Consider the following 27920-nt stretch of genomic DNA (forward strand, 5'->3'; position numbering starts at 1 on the left):
AAAAAAAAAAAAAAAAAAAAAAAAAAAAAAAAAAAAATCAGTAGCAGAATATAGTTTATACACAATTTGAAATGTGGGAGGAAAAAAAAGCTGATGACCACTTATTTCATTTTTGCCATGGGTATTATACTTTATGCCAGTTGATAGCAAGTGCCTTACATACATCCCGCATATAGTAGATGGTCAGTAGGTATTTATTTATTGAATGACTGATATAAACCTTGTATTAAAATATAGGTTTATTTAATTTATTTATTTTTGAGACAGAGGCTCTGTCACCCAAGTTGGAGTGCAGTGGTGCCATCTCGGCTCACCACAACCTCCATCTCCCAGGTTCAAGCAATACTTGTGCCTCAGCCTCCCGAGTAGCTGGGACTACCAGTGCGCACCACCATGCCCAGCTAAGTTTTCTATTTTTAGTAGAGACGGGGTTTCACCACGTTGGACACGCTGGTCTCAAACTCCTGACCTCAGGTGATCCACCCGCCTCAGGCTCACAAAGTGCTGGTATTACAGGTATGAGCCACCAGCCCAGCCTAGAATATAGGTTTAATCACACCAATTAGATCAATGGACTACAGGCATAAAACCTCTATAATTTATGTGAGTCATTAATTCAGCATTCTAGGTAGATATAATAGTATCAGTGTAAAATTATTATAATTTTGCTGTTTATTTTCTTTTTTCTTTTTTCTTTTTTTGAGACAGTGTCTCACTCTGTCACCAGGCTAGAGTCTAATGGTACAATCATAGCTCACTGCAGCTTCGAAGTCCTGGGCTCAAGCGATTTATTTTTTAAAATATTTTATAGAGATTGGGTCTCGCCATGTTTCCCACGCTAATCTCTAACTCATGGCCTCAAAAAAATCTTCCCGCCTCGGCCTCTAAAAGCTCTGAGATTATAGATGTGAGCCACTATGCCTGGCCTACATTTATTTTCAAATGTTATAATAATGGTAACTGAAGAAAGTATCAAAAGGCAAAAGAAAGTTTGGATTTTCTATTTTATTTACACTTTCAATCTGATTTATTTAAAGTCTGCCCTAATTTAAAATTTAGGGCTATTGATAATTTTTATGCAACATTTAGCTAATAGCTGTACCTATGCTAACCTTAAACAAACAAACGAACAACAATATACATTTTTATTGTAATTATTGCTAACAAAAGACATACGTAAGACTGGGCACAGTGGCTAATGCCTGTAATCCCAGCACTTTGGGTGGCCGAGGCGGGTGGATCACCAGGTCAGGAGATCAAGACCATCCTGGCTAACAAACCCTGTCTGGACTAAAAATACAAAAAATTAGCCAGGTGTGGTGGTGGGCGCCTGTAGTCCTAGCTACTTAGGAGGCTGAGGCAGGAGAATGGCATAAACCTAGGAGGTGGAGGTTGCAGTGAGCTGAGATCACACCACTGCACTCCAGCCTAGGCGACAGTGCGAGACTCCATCTCAAAAAAAAAAAAAAAAAAAAAAAAGACGTACGTAGGCCAGGCACGGTGGCTCACACCTGTAATCCCAGCACTTTGGGAGATCACTGATCTCCCAAAGTGCTGGTGATCAGTGGAGATCAGGAGTTTGAGACCAGCCAGTGATCTCCTAAAGTGCAGGTGATCAGTGGACATCAGGAGTTTGAGACCAGCCTGGCCAACATGATGAAACTCTGTCTCTACTAAAAACACAAAAATTAGCTGGGTGTGATGGCGCATGCCTGTAATCCCAGCTACTCGGGAGGCTGAGGCAGGAGAATCGCTTGAACCTGGGAGATGGAGGTTACAGTGAGCCAAGATTGTGCCATTGCACTTCAGCCTGGGCAACAGGGGTGAAACTCCATCTCAAAAAAAAAAAAAAAAAGTATGCATTTTGCAGTTATAATATGGCTCATAATAGGATTATACAGAAGAAATTTTAAAATAAAAACTCAAAATACCCAACATGTATATAGAATAACATCATTGGTAGAGTTTTCATCTGGAATCGATTTTTTTTTCCATTTTGTATTATTAACTGCATCTGAAGCATAAAATTGGGAAATAGTTCTGCGATCTTGACAAGAGAATTTTTAGGGCCAGTGCATTTTCTTTCTTAAATACTTCTTGATCTAACCAATATTCTTAAAGGACTATAAATAAATACTTGGGCTTTGAGACACAAAAGCCGTATCAAAGAAATAATTGTGCTTATTCTTGAAACAAACATTGAAAATGCCATTTTTTAATCATACACTATTTATGTGTAGCCTAGAGTTCAAAGTGAAGAAAACATGCATTGTCTGAGAACATTAAATTTTAAAGTTATTTCCCCAGTCAGGCTTTGATGCAAAGATTATTTGAAGGAATCGAGAAACAATTTAGTTTGGAAGTTATTTTTTGCTTGGTTGCACCAACTGTTTTCTGGCTTTTTCCCTTTCCTAGAAGTCCCTCTAGTGGAAGGTAGTGTGAACAGTAGGAACAAATGAGAAAACAATGAGTAATTGTTGTTGATGTAAAATCCACCAAGAGTCATCCTAACATGTGAAAACCCTGCATTTGTTATTCATAAACACTATTTTAGCAAGTATAACCAGAGCTCTTTTCTCTCTGAAATGCTTAATTTGATTGATTATTATAATGAGCCCTTTTTTTAGCCCATTCTTTTCTCTTCAGAACCTAAAGAAATATATGGTGAACAGCACAGTCTTTAGAAAATGAATTTCATAGGGAAATTAGATAGAAGCCTGCGACTGTTATGAGTAACTACTTTGTAGCCCAGTTTATACACTTCATTAGCTTGATTTCTAAATAAGAATTTGTCAAATAGAAATGTCATTAAAATGCCATCATCTGTGGGGTGTTTGTCATGTGGTTTTTTTTTTTTTTAACTAACAATTTGTAGCAATGTGATATTCATCCCAGAACCCTGTAACTGCGTATTATGTTGTTTGAAGTGTTTCATTTGTTCATCGGTACCTCATACTAATCTCTGTTCTTGTCATTCGTGTTACACCCACCAACCCTGCTACCAACCAAATCACACAGGGAGCATCTGGCTTAGACGGAAAGCCAGGATCCCGGGTGAGTCAGTCCCTTGTCTTGTTCTGACATGTTTTGTGGCTGTGAATCGTGCACTTCAGGACAGACCCCTTTGCTCCATGTCCTCTCATCAAATGATGAGGGTGTACTTAGAGCTGTCGTAAAAGGGGAAGGTGGACAAAGATAGCCGCAAAGAGGGGAAAGGTGGACAAAGGACGGTTGCAACTCTGTCTGGAGAACAACTAAACTGCCAGAACGTCTTTCTGAAGCTTGTGTTCAAGTCTGGATAATTTGCTAGGTGGGAAGAATGACCAGACTAATGAGCTTCATTATCTTAGAATCCCAGACGAATTTTTCCAGAACCAGTAGACAGACATCCCCTACAATTCCATGAGAGCGGCCCTCTGAAGAGATTAAAATAATGTGAAATTATTTTAACTTGCTTTTCCTTTTAGACTTATGTCCATCAAATATAACTTCTTCCTTGGCACTAACTTTCCATTTCTGTTCATAGAAATGACTTGTCTGTCTTCTGTCATTTTGTCTTTTTATCTTTGGTTCTTAACAGCTCCAGCTCTTAAATTTCAGCCACAAATACTCAGTATTTAGAAGTGTTCTGAAAGTGAACTTTGAATTCAGGCAGTAAGAAAAATATCAGTTAAGCTGACGAGAATTCGGCAACATTAGAATGAATTTAAAACTCTGAATTCTTTCTTATCACAAGGCTCTAACAGAGTAAACCAGAATAGTAGAACAGAAATGGGAATACTAAAGAAAAATCATGCTGGAATAGTTCCTACATTTGCAAATATTATAATCCATTTTGTGTGAATCTAAGCATAGTCATCCTGGAAATGAGCAAGTGTACTCGAAGTCCTGGCTACAGTTTTAAGAATCTAAAAGAAATTCCCATCTTTTCAATTCGAAAAACTTATTTCAGGCAGTCATGATTTTCACTGGACCTCAGCGTTCTTACATTCATTCAAATATCACCTCTTCTCCTGCAGAAATCCTAATCCTGAACTAACCAGGGGTACAAAAGGGAATTATATATTTAAGTTCATCTTGGCTGCCTGGTTTGTGAGTTGTAAGCCTAGTGACCAGCCACTGCCGCAGAATCTATAAGAATGATTCCTTTCCTGTAAGCCCCTGCTGCCCCCAAGAGAGCTGCAGAAAGTTTGGATTGAACAGTTACACACTGTTTTCATTTGCTTAATAATTTTCTTCTACTTGTATAACTGTTCAAGCCTCTTAAACAGCTGAAAACAAGAGTTCAGAGCTTGCCCAGCTAAGGGTGGCAGTGAGTGTAGAGAAGGGCTTGAGGAAGAGGTGACAGGAAGGAAAAACAATTACATTTTTCTTCTTAGGATTATGGGGCAAAGTGAAAATGCTTTTATTTATTTATTTATTATTTTTTGACACCGAGTCTCGCCCTGTTGCCCAGGCTGGAGTGCAGTGGCACGATCTTGGCTCACTACAATCTCAGCCTCCTGAGTAGGGGAATACAGGTGCCCACCACCATGCCCAGTTAATTTTTGTGTTTTTAATAGAGATGAGGTTTCACCATGTTGGCCAGGCTGGCTAGCCTCAAACTCCTGACCTCAGATGATCCACCCACCTCAGCCTCCCAAAGTGCTGGGATTACAGGCTTGAGCCACTGCACCCGGCCAATGATGCTTTGTTTAGTCAGAGGAAAACGATATAATTAAATATGATATGCAGCTTTTTGTGTATACCTTTCATTGAAACATGCAGTTATATAATTCATCCTTTTTGCATGAGTTTCTTGAAAACCGCTGGCCTGAAATAATGAAGCATAAAGCACTTTGAAAGGAGATGAGTTGTCTTACTGATATTCTTAGGCACCATTCACCTAGGAAAAATTCAGGATAAATTATAACTGCTATTCTTGCAGCCCTTGTGATATATCTCATATTATCTTGTTTTTTTTTTTTTTTTTTGTTTTTTTTTTTTTTTTTTAGGGTACAGATGGTCTTCCTAATTGGGACCCATGGCCCTGCAGGTTCCCAAAGGGAGAAAGAGTAAGTTGTTGCTGAGGTTATGAAGCTTGTCACTAAAGAAAACACAGAGCATGGCTTTTCCATATTAGTTGAACTGTTCATTTTTCAGAAGAAATAAAGGGCTATTTAATATTAAATAAAAAGAGATACCATCCTAAGTTCTATTCAGAGTCCTAATATTGAGAGAAGAAAACCACAGGGCATAAAACAGAACATGGCTGCCTTAATAAAAACAACACATACATTTACATAGCTAAAATAAATAGCTCAGATGATTCTTCCTTCACCCATAAGGAAGATATTTTCATTTGGCCTTCATCCAGAAAGTTGAAGTCAATGGAGCTAAAATTTCCAGGAGTATGTATTCTGGTTGATAATCTTTTATATAAAGCTACTGTACTCATTCAGAGTAGGTTATAACTTTTTTCCAAAGGAAATAATGAAACCTAAGTATTCTTTTCTGCACAGTTACACATGCTCCCCTTTTTTAAAGCTAAAGGATAGGCTGTTTTTCTTTAACCATAAGGAAATAATTTCAGTGCATTATAAAACAAAAACCTTTCAGTAACCTCTCTATTGCTAGGCCATGTTTCCATATCTTTTGGGGAAAAAAAAGACATTCAGAATGGAAGATAAATGGTCATCTGTCTGGAACTTTCTTCTCTCTTCTCCCTCTCATGCTCACGCTCTCTTGCGCTCTTTCTCTCTTTCTCTTTGTTTTTCTCCATTTCTTTTCCTCACCTTGGAAATCTTAGAAGTATTTTTGTGTGTCTGAGTGGAATTATGTCATCAATTTCCCTACCATTCAGGACAGGATATAAAGAAAGTATTTTAATAGGGAGGGCTTCAAAATGTTGGAATGATTCACTATGCAAGTTTGTGGTCTTTTAAAAACTAGATAGATTTCATCAGTCTGGCATAATTTGCTTTAAAAAAAGAGGGCCAGTAGTCATTTATTTAACATACCTTCCAACTCCATAATTCTGTGTTCTGTAGAGTGATCTCATTCATTCGGGAAATATTTACCAAATGCTGCTATGTGCAAAGCATGGTATTACTGCTAGTGTGAGATGGAAACACTCTCCTCCCACTTAGGCAAAGCCTATTTTGCTCATTTGCTTCAGTACATTGAATAATAAATACCATTATAATTGATTAATTATCTCCCGGTCTTTTATTAATATTTTATTAATATTTATTAATATATACTGAATGCTGCAAAAAAAAAGCAGCTATTCTTCTTGACCTAGAAGAGTTTACAATCTAATTGCAGAGAAAGAAAAATGCATGCAGGAAATAACCAGAGAATGAGGCCAAAATAATACAAATAGTACAAGCTGTACAGTGATGAAGATTGGCTTTATCCAAGAATGCTTGTAGAAAGAGATGAGTTCTAAGGGAATGTATAATCTGAATGTGCAATTGTCATATTTCTAAGATCAAACCAATGACTTCTGAAGATCATCTTAATTAAAAACATTTAAAAGCTAAAAGCCTCAACGCTGCTGACGCATATTGGCTTTCAAGCATTGTGTGAAAAAACCCAGCCCATGTACTAAAAATGGAGCGGCAAATCTCAGGCAGTCTTTTGGCAGAATGCCCTGGGGCTCAAGAGGGTTTACCATGTGGTAAATCAGCTGCTACTTCCGATAGCTCCACAATGTCACAAGAGTATCAGGTCTCAGTGCTGGAGCAGAATTAACTAGAAGAGCAAATGAAATTGCTAAGAATTTGAAGGCATAGTTTCAGTCAAATGGTGTGCAGTGTAAAGTGTTACTCTTGTATTTACTCAGGATGTTAACTATCTTAACTGGATCATATATCAGTACTCTCCAAGTGCCCCTCACTGGAAGTGCTGAACTGGAGTGTGATTCTCAGAGTTAATTGATAGAGGCGCCATCTGGATTCTCTCAAAAAAGTTTCAAATTTTAAAGAAGTCAGAATCAGCAAAGGGAGGTGTTCTAGGATAATGCCTCAGTGTTGACGTGCAAATTAAAGAACCCAAATGAAATTAGAACAACCTAAAAGAAACCATGCATTTGACAGGCAATGTTATTCAAACATTTTCAAGTATATGACTGACAGCATTAATATTCCACTCTGCAAGCACCTGATCCTCCCTACCTTAGCTGATTTCTTCATTTGGCTTTGGAACTCTATAAAGTGTATTAAGCTTGAGAGGTTGAAAAATACTTTTGGAATTGCTTAATCCAGGAAAAGGAGTTGCACATTCAAATCCCTGTGTTAATATTTCATTCCTAAAAGCTTTCAAGCTGGAATCATTAGAATGCTTTTTGGCTCTAAGTGACAGAACCCAAATTCAAAATGGCTTACACAATAAAGAAATACATTACTTTATATAAGAAAATATTCAAAGGAGGACTCTAGGTTTTGCTTGGGAGCCCTTTTCCACATGCTGGCTTTGTCTTCTGACCATAGACAACCTGGGCACAGTGGTCCAAGCATCCTCTCTGGTGAGACACCAGCAGAGAACAGAGAGACTACCCCCATGTCTCTTCCTGAGCAGAGAGGAAGCTTCCCCAGAGCTTCCTGGCTGATGCCTCTGACACCTCATTTGCCAGCACTGGGTCAGCTGTCCACTTCTGAGGCAGTCACTGGCAAGAGAAATGGAATTGTCGTTAATAGCTTGAAGTAATTATTGGGGGTGGGCTGTTCTAGAAGAGGAGTTTCACAGACACCTGTTTTAGTGACAGCTTTATTCAAATAAGCCATAGTATATTTGTTTTAAGAATAAGACCAAGCCAAGATTCTCAGTGGAGAAGGGAATGGTTATATCAAAATAATCTGGAGATTTTTCCAATTAGACCCATCCTAATCTGTGGAGTTGTTTCAGTTATTTCAGACTAGACACAGTCCAGTTTATGTGGATCTTTCCTTAAAACCCTCACCTCCCACTACATGTGCGTGCATGTGCACACACACACACACACACACAGATAGATTAGATAGATGATAGATAGATAGATAGATAGATAGATAGATAGATAGATAGATAGACAGACACAGACTTACACACACACATCTTACTAGTTACTTTGGTTGTTTTTTTAGAGATAGGGTCTTACCTTGGTCCCCAGGCTGGTCTCAAACTCCTGGCCTCAAATGATCCTCCTGCCTTGAACTCCCAAAGTGCTGGTATTATAGACATAAGCCGCTGTACCTGTCCCTCGCTCCATTCTTAAAGGGACTGTTTTTGATATTTCACTATTGAAGTCCTATGCTGTAAGTATTTGTTATAGATGTCTCTTAACAAGTTAAGAAAATTCCCTTCTTAAAAAAATGTTTAATGTTTCATTTAAAATCTGGCCACTGTGCTGAGTGCAATTGCTTCTGCTTTAGTAATAACCATAAAGTAATAATGAGTAAAAGTTCAAGCTTTTATCATATTTATTTTCAGTAATCTCACCTGTACCATATTGCCTGTAGGTGACAGTGTTAATTAGTTCCACTGACCCCTCAAATTTAGATAAAGAAAATGCCAACAGGGACCTGAAATTTGCTCACATGGGAATCGGGAGAAACACAGGCATATCAGGTAGCTCTGCAGGCACTGTTATCAGCTGAACCTGGCGTTTTGCCAAGAAAAAAGATTTGCTAACCTTTAAACTCCTTCAGGGGTATGATAAAAGGAGATAAGATTTTCTGTTTGGCTACTCATATAAAATCACCATTACTCCTGAAGTTTTCATGCTAAATACTGACAAACACTTCAATTTGGAGATGGCAGCAGCAGAAAACACCATTTGAAATACAGAACATCCCTTTCTTTAACATCACAATTATTCTATTCACAAGATTACCTCCAATAATACTTATTCTTTATAAGCATTCAAGAATATCATGTAAGATGGGGAAAGCTATTCTATTTAAATAGGCACTTGGAGAGAAAGTGAGGAAGATAACATATACCTACCTTATCTAGCATTCAGAGGGGTTGAAAGTTTTTAAACCCTTTTTTTTTTCAGGCCAGGCACGGTGGCTTACCTCTGTAATCCCAGCACTTTGGGAGGCTCAGGTGGGCGGATCACCTGAAGTCAGGACTTCCAGATCAGCCTGGCCAACATGGTGAAACCCCGTCTCTACTAAAAATACAAAAATTGGCCAGGTGTGGTGACAGGTGCCTGTAATCCCGGCTACTTGGGAGGCTGAGGCAGGAGAATTGCTTGAAGCCAGGATGTGGAGGTTGCAGTGAGCCGAGATTGTGCCACTATACTCTAGCCTGGGCAACAGAGCAAGACCGTGTCTCAGAATAAAAAATAAATAAAAAATACACAAATCCTCTTTTTCAGAAAGGAAGCAAACTGTGTACATGATTATGTAGATTTGCTTTGACTCATTCAATCAACAAACACTTCCTGATGTGCCTAACACTATTCTAAGCTATGAGGATGCTATAGGGAACAACAAAGCTAGAGGCCCCAGAACCTTCATGTATGTATTCTAGTGAGGGTAGCAGAGAATAAGCAGGTCACGAGCTTTACGCATCTTCTGGTGTCTAAGGGCTGTGAAATAAAATATAGCTGGTGGTAGGAAGTGGGCAATCGAGGAAGGGCTTCCCTGAATGATTATTTTTTAATAGAATAAAAGGCATTTCAGGCCAGGCAGTGTGGTTCAAGCCTGTGATCCCAACACTTTGGGAGTCCAAGGTGGGAGGATTGCTCGAGGCCCCAGAGTTCAAGACCAGCCTGGACAATATAGTAAGACCTCCATCACTACAAATAATTTAAAAACTACCTGGGCAGAGTGGTGCTTGCCTGTAGTCCCAGCTACTCAGGAGGTCGAGGTGGGAGGATCGCCCAGGCCCAGTAGTTTAAGGTTTCAGTGAGCCGTGATCATACCACTATATTCCAGCCTGGATGAAAGAGGGAGACCCTGTCTCAAAAAAGAATGGCACTTTATTCTTACATTTAAAGGTGCTAACAAAATAATTAGTAACAAATAAATGCTTCACACTAATGCCAAAGAAACCCAAGTATGGCATCTGAGATACGCAAATGCTTTTGCACAGCTGACCAGCGGCAATCTTATGCTGCCCCTCTTTCAAAGGTGATTTAGCAAAAGATGCTACTGTGGATTACTTTCCAAGTATCACTGGCAGTGACTCTGTAAGAGCCTAAATCTTTGAGATTTTCATAGAGTGGTCCTTGAAATAGAGGCTTTAGACATAGGGCATGGGAGGAAGTGTGTGAATGTGTGTGTGTGTGTATGATTTGAACTTTCTACTTTTCATTTTAGGGTGAAAAAGGAGCTATGGGAGAGCCTGGACCAAGAGGGCCCTATGGGCTGCCTGTGAGTTCCCGGTCACATGCACATCCCCACCTTCCGCATGCATAGATGACCAGTCACTGACACGGTTAACCCTTCCCTTGTGGGGCAGACTAATGTTAGAGAAGAAACAGCAATCCACTCATTACCTATAAATCCAGTAATTCCATGTCCTTCACAAATAGGTCATATTCAGTATCTCGCCCTCTCATCATGTACAGACACATATCCAGACACTTCACGAGATTGACAGGATCAGAGACTGTCTCTAGAATAAACTATTAACCCGAGAACAGGATCCTGTCAGAAGATGCCCTCCCTACATCATCTGACTGGACACTCATAACTGGTACTTCCTTGGAAGGTCACTGGATCCAAAAATGGCTGTGGAAGCTTCATTGAAAACAGCCTTCTTCAGACTTTATCTGTTCCTATAGACTATTTACTAAAATGACTCTTGCTAGTAAAAAGTATTCCCCAAATTACATTGATATTTATGACGACTTGATGTTTCTGACTTTCTAAATCACTGTGATGACAAATGATCTTCAGAACATAGAACATTGATAGTGTTCTGTCTTCTGAAAATTATTATTATTATTATTATTATTTGAAATGGAGTCTTGCTCTTTTGGCCAGGCTGGAGTGCAGTGGCGCAATCTTGGCTCACTGCGACCTCCACCTCCCGGGTTCAAGCGATTCTCCTGCCTCAGCCTCCCGAGTAGCTGGGATTACAGATGTCTGCCACCACGCCCTGCTAATTTTTGTATTTTTAGTAGAGATGGGGTTTCACTATGTTGGCCAGGCTGGTCTGAAACTCCTGACCTCAAGTGATCCGCCCTTCACGGCCTCTCAAAGTGCTCGATTTATAGGCATGAGACACTGCGCCTGGCCTGAAAATTCTTAATTACACAGAATTCATATTGAGACTTCTGATTTGCTTTAAAAATATCATCTTGGGAATGTTTATAATTGATTCATTAAGATAGGGTAGGACGACAGTAGAAGCATATGTTGCATTAAGGGTTTTAACCTTTCCATATCTCCCACATGCTTTTTATGAATTGAAATAACAAACATAGTCCATGATTACCTCAGTGCTAAATTAAAAAAAAAAAAAAGATGCTGATTTTGAAATAGGTTTCAAAATCTAATTGATGGAATCAAAGTAGCCTCTCGTGAACTTTGGATGGATCCATACTATGACACAATAGGGTCATCACCATGATAATCTGCACCATGGGAGTGAATTTATCATTCTTGCCTAACAGTCTTACGACTTTTAAAAAAATATTTGGGGATTATTCATTTACAAAGCTTACTTAAAAACAGCTTTTAAGTTGCAATCTTCACACCCTTCGTACATGGTGTGCACATCTAGCCAAATTAAAACTGTATTTCTACATTCTTTACTCATTTGTGAGCTAACTACTAAGTTATCAAATTAAAGTAGCATTGATTCATATCCTCTATTAGTGCTGGTATGTTTTTAAATCAACTAAACGGTATTTTTGCTTTTAACTTAACTCCTGGACTGGTAACTTAGATACCAAGGTTTAAACACCAGCAGAATATTAGTCTATTTAACCCAATATATCATATAAAATTTTCATGACCCTTAACTTCAACACTAACAGTCACTAATCAACTAAACAGTATTTTTGCTTTTAATGTAACTCCTGGACTGATAACTTAGCTACCAAGCCTTAAACATCAGCAAAATATTAGTCTATTTAACCCAATATATCATATAAAATTTTCATGACACTTAACTGCAACACTAACAGTCACTAATCCAAATGAGAATCTTTTTCACATTTCTGGAGTAGTTATTCTAGTACTAGTGTTGCATGTTCAGACAGCCTTAAATAAATCTATAATCTATTCATAAAACTTAGAAACACTAATGTAGCTACTATGGTTCTTTGGCAGGGGAAAGATGGAGAGCCTGGTCTTGATGTAAGTAATAAGTACAATAAACATCATCCTATTATAATAGATGTTGATGGTCTCCATCATCAATAACAAAAAGAATACTTATTTTCTGTGCATATAGGTATGCATAGAACATATATTGCTGTGCATGTAAACAGCAATATACAGTAGTGTTTGCATGAGATAAGACAGAAAAGCAAAAAAAACACAATTATCTTGTATAAAATTAATAACTGGTAGTGGATAGTGGCACTTCAAAATACTTTCCCAAGTTAAGGGTACTCTTAACATCAGTATGACCTATTTATGAAAAATATATATAAAATCAACATACTTCTCACATGCTATCCTTACAGAATGATATGTTTTTTTCTCAAAGCAGTTAGGCAGTATTTTTTTTCCTTTAGCATTTAGTCCCTATATATCTTATGCTAATATGTTTCTGTGAAAATAGAGAATGTCAAAAGCAAATGCCTCTAGACACAATCACTGCTCATCCTGTATTACATGAATAATGAGAATACCAAAAGTAATACAAATAGTAGTTACTGTTTATGAGCACCTGTTATGGGCAGGCATCATTCTGGTACTTTGTAGTGCATCACCACGTTTAACATTCACAACAGCTGTCTGGTGGATATCATTAACCTCATTTTACAGTCAAGGGACTAAAGTACAGAGAGGTAAGTGATTTGCCCAAATCTGCACAAATCAGTGAACTTCCGAGAATTCAAACTAGTATCCTGGTGTTCTTTCTACTCGCTATTTCTTAAAAGAAAAAGCAAGCAACCTGTTGTGTATAGATAATTGAGACATTAGAAAACTTACATTTCTAAGCACTGCTTTATTATCTCACCAGTCTTAAGACTGTTTTGTATTATATTTAAGTTTTGTGTTATATTTAAGTTCAGAAATGTAAAATCCTAAAATATTTGTTTCTGGATGATTTTGCCACTATTACACCAATAGATCTTTTTGGTTTGCTTTTTATCTTACAGGGCTTCCCTGGTCCACGGGGTGAGAAGGGCGATCTAGGAGAAAAGGGAGAAAAGGTGACCTCTCCATCCCAGCATATACCTTGTTTGATTCTTCTCCTGCTGTGTGCTTTGCTGTTCAGCTTGTGTGATTCCATTTGACACTTAATCTTTTTCCATCCTGTGCTCCAAAAACATACTGATGCCTGATTTAAGGAATCAGGTCTTCAGAGAGGAATGAAGAAGGCTGTACTGCCAGAGTAAGGGCACTGCCTGGCTAGAAGAAAAAATTATTATCCCCAGATATTCAAGCTACAGTTTTTCAACCACCTGACACCAATTTATTGAAAAGTAAAGGATTTTTGAAAAAAAAAATTTAAAAAGTAAAATTAAATGGCACAAATCTGCAATGGTATTTGGCAGAGCTCATTGAACCCTGAAAAGCCAGCATCTCACTTGTCTTCACTACTTCCCAGTAGAGAAATGGAGATACGTTTTGTACCTTGATATTTTTTATTTGAAAATAGAGGAGAAGCAGTGTGACTGATAAACTACAGTAAGTTCACTACGCAGGACTAGGACTTGCCACTTTCAGGTTCAGAGCAACAGGGATTTTTAAAACAGAGATATTGGTGTATTTTATGAGGTTGATTTTGAAGTTCTATCTCAGAACCAGCAGCTCTATGGTCTTTAGGAGCCAATATTAGGCAATATGGTTTTATGACTTGAAAAGAAAAGTTTGGATTATGGATTTTAAAAGCCATTTTTTCCTTTCTTCTCCTTTGTTCTTTTCTCCTCCCTTCCCTCCTTTCCTCTTCTCTGTTTCTTTTCTCTCCTTCCCTCCCTCCCTCCATCCTTCTCTCTCTCTCTCTCTCTTCCCCCACCACCCCTTTCTCAGTATTTTGCTTGGGTCTTTTACCTGGTAGTAGATCTAAGGAGAATTTTTTACATTGGACACAACAAAAGAAGCCATCAAAAACTGAATCCCTCAATAGAATAGTGAAAATCTTAAAGTGGCTGAAACTACATTTCACAGTACAAATTTAAACCTGTTCTATTTCTCAGGTTAATTTATGTCCCTGCTCTCTTTAACCCTATCAAGTCTCTTGGACAGTGACCTTCATAGCTGTTGACAAGCAAGGCTAAATGAGAGTTGTCAAAGAAAGAAGATTATTAAGCTTGTGGTGTAAGTTTTAGGCCTTAAGCATTACTTAGACTCTCCCCACACCCGTTGGTAAGAGAGCCCGTGTAAGTGGTTATCTGAAAGCCCCGTCTTCATCACCAGTATCATCACATTTACTGAGCATTATGTACTTTCCCAAGGGCTTTACATATGATAAGTCTTTTAATCCTCATAACAACCCCCGAAGTTGGCATTATTTTCCCCACTTCACAAACAAGAAAACTGAGGTATAAAAAATTCTTTTATTCTGAATTATAAATTCTGACTATAAAATATATGTGTTTTGAGATAAATTGTGCATATAAGCTTTCAGCCCAAGATGAGTGTGTTTTAAAGATGATATGTGGCTGGGTGCAGTGGTTCATGCCTATAATCCCAGTGCTTTGAGAGTCCAAGGTAGGAGAACTGCTTAAAGCATAGAGTTTAACACTAGCCTGGGCAACCCATCTCTAGTGAGACTCCCAGCTCTACTAAAAAATAAAAAAAATATGGTGGGGCATGGTGGCATGTACCTGTAGTCCCAGCTACTCCAGAGGCTGAGGTGGGAAGATCACTTGAACTCAAGAGTTTGAGGCTGCAGTGAGCTATGCTCACACCACTGTACTTTAGCCTGGGTGATAGAACAAAACTCTGTCTCTAAAAAAACTCAAAAACGTATATATATGCATTTTATATTTACCTAATGGGTTATATGAGTCTAAAATTTTAATCACGCAAAAACATATTACCACCGGGCGCGGTGGTTCACACCTGTAATCCCAACACTTTAGGAGGCTGAGACGAGTGGATCACTTGAGGTCAGCAGTTTGAGACCAGCCTGGCCAACGTGACGAAACCCCGTCTCTACTAAAATACAAAATTAGCTGGGGGTGGTGGTGGGCGCCTATAATCCCAGCTAGTTGGGAGGCTGAGGCAGGAGAATCGCTTGAACCCCGGAGCCAGAGGTTGCAGTGAGCCAAGATCACACCATTGCACTCCAGCCTGGGCAACAAGAGTGAGACCCTGTCTCAAAAAAAAAAAAAAAAAAAAAAAAAAAAAAAATTACCATTAGGAGGATACTTATGTTTACGAGAAAGAAATTACCAGCATAGGAAAGCATAAAAGCTAGAAATTTGATCCTCAGAATAATGTTAATCACCCATACAAAATATTTCCATGTTCAGCTTCCATGATTAGAAGTTTTAAATTTACAAAAATTGATTCTAAATGAGAATAATTCATATATATAATTATTTGACATGGGAAATAAAAGTTATCAAGAACTTTCATGTACTCATACCCACAATGACATGGTTTTGTATTGCATGGGGAATCAGTACATACTACAAAACAATGCTGACTAATAATAACATTGGCATGTTATTCTTCATACTGTAGTGTTTCTTTTCCATAAAGCTTGAGGCTCACTAAAATATTACTGAAAAATGATTCCTATAGTCTGGCATAGTAACATTCATATGACAACATTTTTCTGTTGAGTGGTTAATCTGAGTTGATTTACCAATCAAATAATGAATTGAATTCCAAAGTAATAATACCCAACACACCCAGTCTCAGACACACCTATGTGAAGAAGAGTCCACTGCCCTCTGGGAGGGAGGAGCTCACCCAAATGAGTTTACATCAGTTTTATGTCATGGTACTGAAGTGATTTGTTAAGGAAGGATGTTGATCCATCTTCAGTGAGTGACCAACTTACTCCTGAATGTTCCTCCCATCTTATTTCCTATCACAACTGCTCTCATTTCACCCTGGCTTCTGGGGTCATCATTGTCTTTGATCATGATCAACTAAGCCACAGAGAATTTCTCTTTGCCCGATATTCAAGAAATCCAAGTGTTTTTGATTCTGAGCCTTCTGATGCAATCTTTTTGGCACACAGGAGATAAATGAAGAGCTTTTGCTCATGCTGTCAGAATGAATGTATTAATTTGAATGCACATCTCATATATTTCTGTTATGTGTATCTCTTTTCACCTTTCAATATTCATGTTGCTTTGCTTCTGAGATTATTCAGTTTTATTGTAACTCCCATCCTGATTGCAGAATGAATACAATTATTTAAGTATGTATTGTATTTTGAATTCTGCATGACACTAACTCCCTGTCTATAAATATGCAGAGATATTGATGTTAATATAAAACAGCTGAGGTGCATTCCTTCCTTCTCCTCCTTTTGCCTCCTTTCCTTAATTCCTCTGGCCCTATGATCCATGCAGATTTCCCACAACCTTTACCTTTATTCCTAAATACTAATTTCCATAGCTACATTCCCACTATGTAATTATCCTGCCTACCTCATTTTTACTGAGTCCAAGCCGCTTTTCCTCTCCTGAACAGATTTTTTTTTTTTTTTTTTTTGGCTTTTGTCACATTGTGAGTAAGCTGGAAACTCATTTACCATTGTAAATACATGGCATGAGATCAGTAAGAGAGTGAATTAAAGAAGATCCCTAGGTTTATAAATAAGTCTGTTTCTCCAGTTGGCATTGCTGCAAAGTATTAGCACTTTTAACATTTGTTTACCTGACTTAATAAGGAAAGTATTTGCTTTTAGTTTCTTTTAAAAAAATGTTTTGCTGTAACAAAAGGATATAAAAAATATTAAAAGAAATAGAAGCATATTTTAAGACATTGAATATTTTGAATGAGAGTTACACAAGTAATATCAATCATAAAGTTGGATACATTTCAAAGAAATAGACACTGTTAACATTCTTTCCTTTTCGTCTGGTTCAATGCAGCTTTCATCTGTTACAGGATTAGAAAAAAGAAAGGTGACAGGTATTGAAAATTGAGTGAAGTATCCCTTATTTCCCTGAACTTCATCTGCCACTGACTGGCTTCAATGCTTTTGGTACCTGTCATCCTCACAGGATCTGTGACTCAGACATCTAATTCATGACTGTGACATTGTGGTCTAAGTTAGCACTTCTGATGTATCAGCTTTTAAGCCTCCTTCTGTCTTGTTGAGTACCTTAAATAAAATCCCACATGCCCCTGCCCAGAATCCATTGTCACTCTGAAAGTGTAAGTTAGCTTTTATAATATCATGCCTTACCTAAATCAGAAAACAGTGGTAAATGCCCTTCCAGAATTTTCTTACCTAAACCATCTTTTGAATTACCATTATTTCCCCCCAAATAAAATTTGTCTTTTATTTAAACCCTTGTATCCACAGGGGGAAAAGGGAAAGAAAGGCAAAAAGGGCCCTAAAGGGGAGAAAGGAGAACAGGGTGCTCCTGGATTAGATGCACCCTGCCCGTTGGTATGTCTGACTCCTGGAACTGTCTCCAGATGTTTGTGTGAGAGGATCAGATGGGAGAAGAGCAAGCTGGAGGGATCTGTAACAGGAGGGTTTCTGATTGGGGTCATTTAACACGGACTTCAAGATACCCAGAAACATTTATCACAGTTATCCTGATATGGTCCACGTCTTGTCTCTGGCCACTAGCTCTGCCTGGTTTCTTAATCCCCAAATATCACGGCACAACTGGAACCTGAATGTAAGATCCGAAAGGAACCAGCCATATTCCATACCCCTCAAAAGAGAAGGCCACTGTTTTCAGACAAGCCCCTGTTGTAGGAATATGTCTCCCTCCATTTTACTTTGTCCAACTTCACTGGATGTTACTGTTCTCTTCAGAGTTGCTCCTCTCCCAGCCTTTTGCTGTTGTAGTTACTTCTTTTGCAGAATTTGTGCTTAAGTGATTTCTTGTGTTAGTAACATTATCAGTTAATCTTTACAAACAGGGATTCCGTGGCGTTAAGGGGGAAAAAGGGGAGCCGGGCCAGCCTGGCCTGGATGGGCTGGATGCCCCTTGCCAATTGGTACAGTATTTCTCTTTCCTACCACCCTGCATGCAGTTCCTTTATTACATGTTCATCTCTATCAGTGTAAAGTGGTGCTTTCTGGGCAAGCTTTACATGATAAACACACTACATGCATGTGCATGAACAGGCTCCTTCTGCCACTCTGCAGAGTCAGAGAGCAAGCATGCATTTCTATCAGTGAATGCAAATTAATCTCCTGATGTTGTTCTCACAACTGACAGGACCACCTTTTTTGTGTTCTTTGGAATATTAATTTTTTCCATAAATATTTAAAGATTACAGTAAAATTATATGAAAATATTTGATGCAAAGACACTGCTAGACCATAGCTTTTGGTTTTCCACCTAAGTTTGACTTTTTTTCTTTTTCTCTAAAACAAATAAAGGTATTTCTGACTTTTTCGCTATACTTCTATCAGGCTGTAAATAAGGCCCAACCTACGGAATTCAGCTTCTGTTGTCAAGCGTTAACCAATTCAAGAGAATGCTTTAAGAGACCACAGAGAAGAGGACCAAACTTCTCTGAGCTTCTAAAGATGATAAGAGTCTGCAGCCCCAACCCTCTTCTTTGTCACATAACCTTTTCAATTTAATGGTCTCTCCTTTTGAAACTCACTTTCCTAAAGTAGACCAAACTCCCTTATCTCCATTGGCATGAACTCAAAATCCTCCTGATACTAAAATCTAAAATTCTGCTGGTTGAACCTTCTCCTTGTACCAATCTGGCATTACCAGTTTTTCCCAAATATTTTATGAAGCTTTTCAAAAGTGTTCTTTTTTTTTACATTTAAAATGAAAGTATATTCATATTTTCTGAGGTATAAGTAAAAACTTTTATGTTTGCATTGATGGTTATACTGGTCTGCATGTTCTTATATTATTCTTCAGGTATAAGCATGATTCTTTAAAGATAAATTTATATTTCTCTTTAAGAGATTGTATTTATATTTTTAAAAATTAAGCAGTCAGTGATTATAGTTAGAAAATCTCAATATGAAGTTCCTAGTTCTTTGCTTGGTATTGATGATAAATCATATTTTATGATCATTTTGTTGGGGGAAAAGTAGAAGCATGGCCTCTTGATATACCAACTCTTCCTGCCTTATTTATATCATTTGTATCTGAAGAATGCATACACTTTAAAATACATTTTGCAACACTTAGGAACCTCTTATTTTATTCAGAATTTGTTAACTTCTGAATAATTTAAATAGAGAAATCGATGAATGTTCTAGATAATATTTTATCATAAAAGTATAGATAGGCTGCTTGTCTTCTAATTCATTTGAGTATGTTCTACTGTATTTACTTTCAGTATAGAAAAGTGAAAAATACTGGCATGTGAAGAGCTATAAACTTCAGATAGAAATGGTTTATCATTGATTATTCATCATTATCATGAATTCTGCCATAGTCTAATAGTGACCAGGAAGATAAGTTATTTCGGTTTACTTAATAGAGATACCAGCAAGACCTGTTTTAATGAAATTAAGAGTATAGATTTATTATCTGAAAATATAGATATGAATAGAGCACTATGCTTTGTAAATTGCTTTTTCAAAATTAGGCATAACATTTTCTATACTTTATATGTTTTCAAAATGTGTACTCACTCTGGAAAACATTTGAATTTTCTTTATTTTACCTAACACTGGGTAATATATTGGGAGTTGCTAATTAGTAAGAGATGCCCATGACCAAAGCCACTAATGGGTAGAAATTTATTTTTAAGCCTCTGAGCATGTGAATTATGAAGTTTAATCACTCTTATGGAGCCTGAGGAATTCTTTTTCTTCTCTTTAAAACAGGGGCCAGATGGCTTACCCATGCCTGGCTGTTGGCAAAAGGTAGGCTTTACTGAATAATTTCTCAAAAGAAGCACTCTCCCTTTCTCTTAACCTGCACTAGCCTTTTCCATTCAGAACAGACCTTTGGATGTGACATTGCAAAGAGTTGTTTGGATATTAAAAAGCAAAAGATTTCATCTCCAGAATATCTTTTGATCAGTATATGTACTGCTGATTTCTTCCTAAACTGATCAGCTAACGCAATTCTTAGCAAACATTGCAATTTGGAACCTTCCCTATCTAATCTTTTCTTTGGAATAGAAAGGGGCAGTGCACCCTGATACGTTTTACTTGTCTCTCAAAATTTTTGTCTTCCTAATGTTTAAACCTATTCTCAATTGTGATTCTTCTTCTATTTATACTTACTTACACAAACATGCTAATACATGGTAGAACCCTGTCAATATAGTCACAGAGCTGAGAAAGCAGAAAAATATAAGCATCATTTGTTTAATGATGTCTTGAGTTATGTAGGAGAAACTGAATTAAATTTAAGTGGTGTCCTTTATGAATCAGTTTATTCTAGCCTCTTCATATGACTGCCCGTAGTCACTATGTGTGTATTCAGTGAGGAATGGAGTTTATTCTTTATAGAGAACCTTCTATGTGCAAAGGCTGTATGATAAGCCTTTTCATATAGAGAATTTCATTTAATCCATACAATGACCCCATAAAGTCTTATTACCCTCAGTGATGCAGATGAAGGAACAAATTCAGAGAGGTCAAGGACCTTCCAAGAGCACAGAACTAGTGTGTAACACACCTAGGAGAGGGAGAGAGAGACAATAGAAAGCAACAGTGAAACTGTAAGCAGGGAAGAGATCATCCGAATGAGCTGTGCTATTCAGAGAATACCAAACCTTTATGCAATAATGGTGAAGATCTAATTATAAAGGCTGTGCACATGCTACTGAAGGATAAAAGCATTCCAAGCATGTAAAAATTAGCTGAGGAAATGCACAAGATGCTTCAATCATTTTGAAAGTTTTTTCTCCAGCACCTTGTGGCTTCTTTAGTAATTTTGGACAGGCATGCTTCATTAGCAACATTATAGCAAAACTATGTAGCAATGCAGAAAGATGGGAAACCTGACTCTCTTATTTGCATCTTACCTTAGCAACTCCATGGGTGAGAAAATCCTGAATAACTCACTCTCTCTCTCTTTTTTTTTTTTTTTTTTTTTTTTTGAGACGGAGTCTTGCTCTGTCACCCAGGCTGGAGTGCAGTGGCCGGATCTCAGCTCACTGTAAGCTCCGCCCCCCCGGGTTCACGCCGTTCTCCTGCCTCAGCCTCCCAAGTAGCTTGGACTACAGGCGCTCGCCACCTCGCCCGGCTAGTTTTTTTTTTTTTTTTTGTATTTTTTAGTAGAGACGAGGTATCACCGTGTTAGCCAGGATGGTCTCGATCTCCTGACCTCGTGATCCACCCGTCTCGGCCTCCCAAAGTGCTGGGATTACAGGCTTGAGCCACCGCACCCGGCCCTCACTCTCTTTCTTAATCAGTTTCACCTACTTGACCAGAGAAAGTAAAACCTCTCTCAGTAGCGTCATTTATTTAGTAGCTTCCCATACTCCGTTTTCAGCCTGTCAGATAATTAGCTTGGTCACATACAGGGTCAAGTGGGTCTCATGAAAATGGACCTATCATCATGTTCTTCTTCACCTGAGAAAACTATCTCTCCCCTATCATAACCCCCGTTCACAGAATTTTTAATACCATCTTGAGCTGAAATTACCACTTACTCTCTAACCTTTGCCCTGTAATCTAATAGTGTAATGATTTTTTAAAGCAACCATTAGCACATTTCATATAGAGGAGATGCAGTAGGCTTGCTTTATCCAGCCTTCTGACACCACTCAGAACTTAGGTTCACAATCGTTCTTAGTCACCTCTGAATCGCTGCCTTTTTAAAGGGGTTTATACCCTTAAATGGCAACAAAGAACTCATCATCTTTTTGGTTCATGAAATGGCCAAAGCTGGTAGTAATATGAATACTATTAGAAAATCAGAAATTTTCCTTTTAAATACATATTTTTCCACAGAATAGACACTATATGCTACAGAAGATTAAAGATCTTATGAATCTAACATCTTCTTATATAAAGAATAAGAATTATGAAAAAAAAAGAATTATGAAACTTTTGTATTGTTTACCACACCCACCCAACACACACAAATGCAAATCATTCTGATCAACCTCTCCCACCCATCCCCAGAAAGGAAAGAAACAATTAGAAAATGAAAACGTTCTCAAATTTCTTATGTGGTCAACTTAGCTGTGATATAAAATAGTCAAATAAAGTTACTTTTAAAATTATATTTTTAAAATAAGGTCAGCGGATTGCTTTTAGTGAGTCCTATTTTGGGTGTTATCACCCTTTTGAACACTGCTGTGTTTATTAGGCTGTAGGGCACAGTGGCAAATGTTTACTTGACTTAAAATTCAAATTGTGGCAGTCATATAAATCACTGATTACCACCTCCTCTTGGTTATGCTCCTCTCAATGATTTATACATGCAAAACTATTTCATCTTTGTTTAAATTAGTTTTCTTTCTAGATATAGTTCCGCTTTCTAAATTTACCAACACAGGAAGAGTTAAGAGAGATAAGTGAGGGTTTGGAAAAAGGAGTGCTTCCTATAGACACATTTTTGGCATTGGCATGACAGGCAAGAATATTGAGTGAACTCCATCTCTGAAGATTAGAAAGCAGCCTCCAAAGCACACCTAGTAGAGCATCTGTTTTCCTTGAATAGAGAAAAACAAATGTTGGTAAATAAACTTAAAGATGACTCCATGCATTGTGGAGGGTGAATGAAGAGACCTCTGTTATTCTCCTTGTCTGTACATTCTACTTACTGATTTTTCTTTGAGTAAATGTCAAGGATGTCTCTAAGATCTGCTTTGTAAGTGTGTATCTCAAAGACCTCTGTTCCTCAGACCTCTGACTTAATGCAGTTCTAGGAAAACCTTAGTAATTATGACTGCTATGAGAGAGAGGTGAGAAACCAGAAATCTGTGGTGCCTTAGGTTACAATGGAACCTGTAATACAGATTGAAGGCCTGACAACAGGCAGGTCTACCTTGCATAACATTCACAGTGGGCAAGGCTTGCAAAAGGAAGGAGGAACCAAGAACTGAAGAATAGAGGATTAGAGTCAGGTGTTGGCGAAGTAAACAACATTATCAAGGTCAGTCCTCAGCCCTTTCCACAGTTGTACTATAATGCTTGCAGAAGATTATGTAGCTTACAAATATAGAATTAAATTTAATTATGGTACATATGTGATAAACATCCTAATTTTCTGCTTTCCCAGAACAGTTACTGAGCAAAACACTCACCCTAAAATTCTCAGTGGCAAAGGAAAAATGTGGAATGAACCTCAGATGGAAATTGCCGTGACATCTTGGAGTTTAGAAAGTAATATATAGCACACATATCAGATAATCAATTGGCTCATTGGTAGCCAGTCAGTTGGCTTATAGACTCTATTCAAGGTTCTACCAGTTTTCTTAAAATAAATATCGATTTAAATTTTTAATTCAAGACTACTAATTCCACGTATTTATCTTTTGTTGTCTTTTCTGCAGTGATGAATCTAACCTTTCAAGCATGAAGTTGTGTATATAATGGTCCTCTTTTAATATTTATAGTTGAAAACTGAATTGCAGATTTTACAAGTCTGAGATATGTTTACATAGGGCTGCTTCTTCCTGCTGGCAATAGTATACATGTCCATTTTTACTCCACTTACATCTGAAATTGGGCAATTTGTGAAATCAGTGAGAAGCCTGCAAAAAATATAGATCAGTATCTCTTTATCTTATGTGAAGATACGTATTTATATGGACAAATCAGTGGTAGATAATGATTGATTGTACTAGCTATTTTCCTTCTTTGGGCTTGCTAATTGCATGGACAAAAAGTGCCATGAAATAGTTTACATGAAATGGTGACCAAATATGGGCTCAAAGCTATGAAAATGTACTATACTGACTGATTTTAGAGTTGATTATCACATTCCTATTCACCTTTCATGTTGGCATTGACTCATACCTACACTACCCATTGAAACTGACTAAAAAAGCATGACTGTGTGCCAAACCTGCTTGCTGTGCAACTTCAGATGCTAGCATGCTGATCACGAGTCCTTTGATTACATCTGAGCTTTTATTCCTTTTGTCATCTTAAGGGGGTTACACCATGGCTTATTGCCAAAAAGAGATAAGGTGGTGGAGAGCACACACACAATTTGTCTTGTATTTTGAGGGAGTTGCAGTCCTGACTGCAGATCTACAGCTTCCAGTATTGTGGGCTCACATGGCCACTTTGGTTGAAATACGAAGGGGTTGAGCCTGTTGCTGCCGCCAGTTTTCCTTGGGCTGCCCTCGGCAGTGAAGACACGGGAAGAGGGCCGATTCAGCCTCCAGCACTGTCTCTCGTGTGACCAAGTAGGAAAGAGGTTTACAAATGCAAACATGCAGAACCACAGACTTAAAAAATATATATAAATAAACTGAATTTCAGCAAGTGTTAATATGGGTGCTTTTAAAAATGACAGAGGCACAGCGCTTCTTTTGGAATAGGAGATTCTTGGAATGGGAGCCCTTGTCCCTGAGGAAACAGGGATGTGCATCCCACCAAAACTTGGGTTGCTGAAGAAATAACATGTTCTGAGAAGGGATCAGCCAAAATCACCTTTCCCGACGGTGTAGGAGCGCTTACTGGGACATCTGTGCCAAAGTTGTGAGAGCTTTCCTTCCTCCAAAGATCCAACCCATGTCAAACATTTCCTACAAAGTTTGAGAAACAGAAAGGTATTTTCATTCTTTTAATGCTTTTCCTTTTCTTTCTTTAGTCCCAGGAATATTGAAAAAATACTCATTTCAGTTTTTGTCACATATGTTTTGAACAATTTTTTTAAGAAGTCTTCAAATCATAATAATTTGGCTCCAACGGTCAAAATGACCTTTTACTAACTTCTCTCTTGTTTTGGGTAATTGGATAGAGTACAAAATAAGCTCCACTTTCAGTCTAATCATTGTAAAGCATGAAAGTTACACATTTTTAAGTATGTTTTGACTTTCTTTACATGATGAATGTAACGTACATGGAGATTATCAGTTAATATAAAGCCAAGCTTTTGTCACATTTGATAATATTAATTTCTGTTTTTATGGTTTTAAGTTTTGTCTATATTTAGATTTCTTTCTCCTTTTAACATTTCTAAATGTTTGTCTTATCCTCATATCCACAGACCAAATCTAAGATCTCAGAAAGCTGTGAAATATAGTTGCCATAGAGTATTTTTCATCTACTTGCTCAAACTTTACCTAACCGTATTAGACGGAACATTTCTTTGCACAGTAAAGAGTTGGTAGCATGTTTTGAAATGGCTTATTCTAAGTGGAAGTGTTACATTAAAAGAAACATTATCAATGAGGAGTAGGCACCTTTTCAGCCCATTAGAGAATTTAATTTCTCTCCTGACTCGATGCCGTCTTCTGGGAAGATTTCTAGTTTCACGCATAGGTGTCACCACCAGAAGAGAAATTAACTCATCATTGGCTTATAGTTAAGATATAACCATAAGACAAGAAACCTAAAATTCTCATGGCCTCATTTATGTTATGTAACCAAATGATGGTCATGCAAAATGGCATCTTCTTTTTTTTTCTATTACATTTTTAAAGTTGAAAGATGTTTAAACTATTAGATCAGTCTAATTGGTAACATTTCTGGGTAACATTCCACACCCCTAAGCCAGTTTAGCATTTTGAAAACAATGGAGGGCATTTTCTAACAATTTCTTGTATGGCATGGTGTTAGGATAAGGTATTGCTCAATGTCTGACACAATTTGTCTTAAATGGTTTGGAAAAATGAACTGAAGTGGGTGGAATGACATTCTCTTCAGGAAAACAAACTACAGTGTCCAGTGGCTGTATTTTTTTCCCTTCTATCTTGTTTTTCTGCTTCTCTAGTAGAAAGAGGTGGATTGAGATGGATCACTATTTAAAACTTGCACAGCTTCAGGAGATGATACCTCAACATCAAAAGAAAAACACTATGTACAAAAAATTTGTTTTGAAATACAGCCCTTCAAAGAATACTGTTCTGTCCTGTGTGTATATTGAGTTTTTGCTCTATAACTGATTTCACAACATCGACTTATTTCATGATTAAATGAGGTTATAAACTTCCATTACATTTATTTCCTTGGGAAAAACGAAGGGATGACGATACTCCTCCTTGTTCAGTGGAATTGCTAGGTCTTAACCATAATGGATAATCTTTAACTTTTGGTTACTACAATGTTTTCAAGCATCCATTTTGTCATCAATATAGAGAATTCTTAAATAATTTCTAAATGAATGAAAGAATTGTGTTTGTTGATATGTGTTGATAGATAATATACTTTCCTTAAAGATTTCTTTAATGTATGTTATTGGATAGAGGGTTGAGAAAATATACATGAAAGACACATTGGAAATAAGGCAAGGTCAGTTTCTATTTCTGATAAAACATTAAAGGATGGCAAATTGATATGTGTTTTAGATTTAAAATTGTTTTTCATGTATGTTGTTTGGTGCTAATGTATTTCTTTTCCTTTTTCTCTATGGACAATGCAACTACTATGGATAATTTTATTTCCCTGCTTAATAGCATTCCTAAATCATTAGTGTGTGATTTGATTTTTAAAGTTCATGAATTTGCTGTAATTATGGTCCAATGACCAGGCTTTCTTAATGTAAAACAAAACAGTGTACCTATAGATAGATGATGTGTGTTTACTCGGATCATGGATCCTCCTATTTCATAGTCATTTCATACATCATATGCCTTTATCTACTTTCATGTGTCTCATCTTTTTCATTCACTCATCTTTTAGTTTATATGATTTGATGAAACATGACAAAACTAGCATTAGAGAAGTCTGCACACACCTTATAGAGTACTTAGTGCACAAATATACCTAATTTTTTCTTTCAGTTTTGTTTTCATTAGTAAAAGCAGTCTTGGAGGACTTTTTTTTTTCTCATGTGATTTTATAGAGGACATTAAAATATCTTTAAATTCCTACTAGAAGAAAGGTCTTGTTTTTAAATTGACATTCTGTGCATACGATGTTCTGATGGGACAGCAAGAACTTAAACATCAAGTAGTTTATACTACATGTCCTTTGTCTATCTAGCTATATAGACAGATATATATGCTAGTTTAGAAAACTGTCAAATCAGCATGTCAGTACCAATGGAAAATTGTCTTTGATATGTTGTATTTTATCACTTAGGAAATGTGCTTAATTTCCAAGGTTTATTTTTTTTAATGTTACTATCAAAGCATGAAAACTTAACATAATTTGTTATCCTTTCTTTCCCCACTATATATTGTCTTACCCAGAATTGGGCTATACTTTGGTGGTGTTTTAACATCTTCTAATAAGTGATCATAAGCAACATACAGATGCTAATATTTGAAATCTTGTTTTTTCTTATTTCCTAATAATCAAATTATATAATACTTCGCACTACAAAAAATAGGATTTTCTAATTTGTAAAACAAAAGCTCCTGTTATCTCTTGGAAGTTAAGTCCTTAGGAACCCTATCTTATCTTTCTAAAATAATAAGAACAATCTGACTGTTATTGTGATTCTGGTTATTAAAATCATACCTCCCTAGTGGAATTAACAAGCTTAACCAATTATGATTATGCTAAATTGTTTTAGACTAGAAGGACTGTCAGTCCCTATTTCTTCCCATTTTTATTGGGATATCTTTATATTGGCTAGATTTGTTGCCAACATAAAGTTGACACATCAGGGA

General features: G+C 37.2%; 1 protein-coding gene across 1 annotated transcript in view; it reads left to right on the forward strand.

Moving 5' to 3' along the window:
• COL25A1 (collagen type XXV alpha 1 chain) overlaps positions 1-27050 on the forward strand; it is a 200755-nt gene extending 173705 nt beyond the window's left edge. Inside the window, exons 27-33 of the mRNA XM_017852381.1 lie at positions 4995-5054; positions 10290-10343; positions 12252-12278; positions 13253-13306; positions 18165-18242; positions 20053-20091; positions 23685-27050. The gene's annotated coding sequence lies outside the window, so the exon portion shown is untranslated. The remainder of the gene's footprint in view (positions 1-4994; positions 5055-10289; positions 10344-12251; positions 12279-13252; positions 13307-18164; positions 18243-20052; positions 20092-23684) is intronic.
• Positions 27051-27920: the final 870 nt, after the last annotated feature.

This window comes from Rhinopithecus bieti, unplaced genomic scaffold (assembly GCF_001698545.2).
Source record: "Rhinopithecus bieti isolate Rb0 unplaced genomic scaffold, ASM169854v2 scaffold_35077, whole genome shotgun sequence".
Lineage (NCBI taxonomy): Eukaryota > Metazoa > Chordata > Mammalia > Primates > Cercopithecidae > Rhinopithecus > Rhinopithecus bieti.